Below are 4299 nucleotides of genomic sequence, written 5' to 3' on the forward strand. Positions count from 1 at the left end.
AACCTGGGTTTTTAACTCGGAAATAGCCTGACTATTTTCTTGTCCTATCCTGTCACTAGATTGTAGACTCTATTCTACGGATAACTGAAATTTTGCAGTTTGCTGAGTTAACAAGGCGAGAGATTCCTCTAAACTTAGGATTTTCTTATCTGAATGATTCTGAAACTGAGCTAGTCCTGAAGGATTCTTTTAATATAGCCAAAACCTAGGGGAGCATTAGAATTACCAAACTGACCTTGACTCTGGCCCTTAGACCACGAAAGGTTCGGATGGTTTCTCCAACCAGGATTATAGGTTTCTGAATATGGGTCAATCTTTTGACGGTTATCAAATCTAGTGTTATTATAAAGAGCATTGGCTTGCTCTTCAATATTCTGGCCTTCCCAAAAAGGCTCCACTCTACCACTAGTCTGGCCCACTTCTAAAGCTTTTAACCTTTTTGCTATAGCAGCAATTTTGGCATCTGATTCATAGTCTCCTTCTACCCTATTAACGTTTCCTCTACTTAATAAAATTGTTTTCTAAGGTGCCCTACTATTTTCCCACTGCTGGGATTTTTCGGCGATTTCATTAAAAAAATCCATCGCCGCATCAACAATTTGACCAGTGCATAGAGACTCAACCATGGTCGTTGTGGAATAATCTAAACCCTCATAAAGGATCTGAACTAGCCTAACGTTTTCTAAACCATGATGAGGACACTGGGATAATAAATCATTGAACCTTTCCAAATACCTATATAAATATTCTCCCTCTTGTTGTGAAAATGTGCATATTTGTGTCCTAATAGACGATGTTTTGTGCCTAGGGAAAAACTTATTGAAAAAGGCAGATGTAAGTTGTTCATATGTCTCAATTGACTCGAAGTCCAAACTATATATCCACGACTTGGCCTTATCTTTCAGGGAAAATGGGAATAACCTAAGTTTCAAAGCATCATCATCTAAGCCTCAAATTCTAAGAGTACTACAAATTTCCTCAAAATCCCTAACATGGTAATAGGGGTTTTCATTTTCTTTCCCTAAAAAGATTGGGAGCATCTGTAAGGTCCCAGGTTTCAGTTCATAGGGTGCCTCCGTTTCAACTAACTTAATACACGAAGGACGAGTAGTCCTAGTCGGATTCAACAAAGCTTTTAAAGTGGCCATTTCTGGCACTATCGGAATATTAGGGATTGTCTCCTCAACCGGACGTTCAAAAACAGACTCTTCAAAAGTCGGACTCTCTAGATTAAGGTAATCGAGACGCTTCGAACTACTAGGTTTCTCTTTAACAAATCTACCTAGTGTGTCTCTTTTACGTTCAGGCATACAATAGAATTTTCTAAATTGGAAAGGTAAGCAAACACAGATCAAGGCCGACTCAACCAAATTAAACCTATTGATTTCTAGCAAACAAAAAGCATGATGGCTCCACTTAGATTGTTTCTAGACCAGCTTCTAATCCTTTGCCTCACCGGTATTACAAGGCGGCGCGGTCACGCATTCAACTTACAGAAACCGTCAAGAACTTCGAAGTATGCTTAAAAGAGTAACCAATATTTTTCGAATGACTTTCCTGTTAATATTGTTACCCTGTCGGTCTCGTTCTAGTCAAAATTTTAGGCTTAGGTTCGCGTAGGTTACGTGTTCCTAAAGTGGGCAAGCAGAGAACAGTGATGAAATCCGAACCCTTATCTTGTATGGCCAGGCATTTCCCTTTAATAGAAAAATAAATGTCCGTATTCAGTCCTCAACATATATGCATACGAAGGAGTCCAGTAACTCGCTGACAGGGTATTCGCGAGTGTTTAGAATCTTACCTCCCGTTCCAGACGGGGGATAAATCGGTTGTAGTCGACTCGAGCCACTGACTCCGATGTCAAGTGTACGAACCCAAGGTGCAGAGACAATATCGTAATTGTCCTCCTTCTCTGCAAACAGTTTATATTTAAAGTACCCTTCCGCAGGGTAATAAAAAAAATGTCCCAAAGTCCAAAAGTCCAAAAAGAAAAGAAAAATTACAAAAATAATAAACCCTAATAAAATTTTTATTTTCTAAAAGAAAATAAACAAACCCTAAACTAAAATTTTCTAGAATAAAATTGTCTTCTTTTCTGTTCTTTTTGCTTTAATCTTTAGCTCCAAGTCTTTATGAAATCACCAAACTCTTTGGCTCAATTTTTTTTATGATCCAGAACCTGTAGACACAAGATAAATACCCAAAAACATAAAAAAGAACATAAATAATACAAAAATAAATAAAAAGAAAATAAATCTAAAACCCTAAAAACAAGTCCCCGACAGCGGCGCCAAATATTGATGTGGTTTTTACAGTGGTAAGTAAAGTATCGTTCTCTCGGACTTTTTAGAGATTTTGATTTCAGACTTAATTTTGATTTCACTTAATGTTACGAGAGATTGGGACTCAGGATTCCACCAATAAATTCATTCATGTGATTCATATATTTATTCTAGACAATTATAGCTCAAATAGAGTATTGACTATGTTTCTTTGCCAAGGTAGAGTTTTGAAAAGCAACGACTGTAAATCTTAAGCATGGGATATCAAAAGACTTAACCTAAGTATAACCCATCAATTGAGATCACAACCGTTCAATAAAAACCATAAAACAATTAATAATCCATGCAAAAAGTCATGAAAGAATTAAATATAATTACCACACGCATGAAATATGGCTTCCTCCATCATCCCAGTGTTGGGGTTTAGCTCCTCATATCAAAAACACGCACAAAATAATAATTCATTGCTCAAAAAGGTGTTTTATTGCAGAAATTGTGTAACACAGAGATTTGCAACGCTGTAAGGGTGTTACAGATGTCACGGTTACAATCTTCTAAGACTGTAGAAGAACGATAGTTTTTTAGTGTAGCACAACTGCGACTGTCTCTGTAGGTCCAATGTTCTTCGTTTTCTCCTTCTTCAGCAACAGCAGAGAACACCTCTGCAAGTCTTCTTTCTTTGATTCTATGGCTTCTGACCGGACCCCTAACTCCCATCCCCCTTCGTAGACCTCACAAAAGCCTATATATACACAACAGGTCGATAAATCTCCCAAGAAATCTTCGATTATTTTCTTCTTCTTCACGGCCAAGTTATGAATATTTTCTTTCCTTCTAAACTCTCTTTGCGGCTTATGTTACCTTGTTTATCTTAACCTTCCTGTTAGAATGAAATTGTCCAAGTTATACTGTCCACAACCCCTACGTAACTTCAAAGAATAGGCTTAAACAAAGACCCTAGAAAGGATCACTTATGTTTTCCTTGTACATGATCACACAGCCCAATTTGATTGATCCAAACACACGTAAAATTACTATTATCATCTAGCAGGTCCAGCCCAAGCCGAAACAGCGATTGAATCTCCATAGAAACATCTCAAAAATCCAAACAAACCCGACAAAAGCTATTTTCCCCTGTTTCGTTTAAACTCCGCGTAAATCCCTAATTCTTCGAATATAAAACACTTATCATTCCTGTTTTATCTCCACCATCTAGTACCAAGTAAATCCCATGAAAACATCCAATTAAAACTCGATGAAAATCCTGCCAGAGAATTACGTAGGAAAGGAAGAAAATTTCCCGCCAAAACCGTGTGTTCAAACTATGAAAATGGTGTCCCGCTAACCAGAGTAGGGGGGCTATAGTCATGGGTGCAAATAACACATCTGGGGTGCAAATAACAGTGGAGTGCCCCTTAATAATTGTGTGCCTCTTATCCAAATTGAGGGTGTGAATAACAGATGTCCTCCAGGTGGTTTACACAAATTTTTGAGCCGATTTCGCAGCAAAAGCTCATTTCTCCAAAAAACACCTACAAAAACATAAAATGCCAAAATAAGTACAAAAATGGATACTATCAATATAGAAAATGGAGAACAAAATAGACACATAAAGGCGTCTACCAGTGTCCAGACACTCACACGGCCATATGCAGGTGGGGTGAAATGACTATCTCCTTAGAGAGCGTGGTCGTGTTGTTGAACCTTCCTGTAATAGGAAACCTCGATGTCAAATTGTCTGCAGATGAAGAAGAAATGAGCGCTGCTCTAGTTGAGAAATCAAAAGGATTCGTTCGGAAAGAAAACGAGACGATGTGCTTCTATGGATGGTGGGTGTCTCAGTGGTTTCCCGATGGGTTGGAGCCGAATCAGAAGAATAGTACGCTTCATGTCGCGGCGTTCTTGGCTCTTTGGTTATCCAGAGATATTTTCGGTGACGGCTCGGGTAAGAAAGAAATAAGACAGAAACTTATCAAGTTTGCCATAAAATTGGAAAACGGTGTCGTTCTCCCTATTG

The 4299-nt window shown here is 38.3% G+C and overlaps 1 pseudogene; it reads left to right on the forward strand.

Annotated features, from left to right (window-relative positions):
* Nucleotides 1–684: 684 nt before the first annotated feature.
* LOC113354619 lies at nt 685–784 on the forward strand (annotated as a pseudogene).
* The last annotated feature ends 3515 nt before the right edge of the window (nt 785–4299 follow it).

The sequence above is a fragment of the Papaver somniferum genome, chromosome 2, assembly GCF_003573695.1.
Source record: "Papaver somniferum cultivar HN1 chromosome 2, ASM357369v1, whole genome shotgun sequence".
NCBI lineage: Eukaryota > Viridiplantae > Streptophyta > Magnoliopsida > Ranunculales > Papaveraceae > Papaver > Papaver somniferum.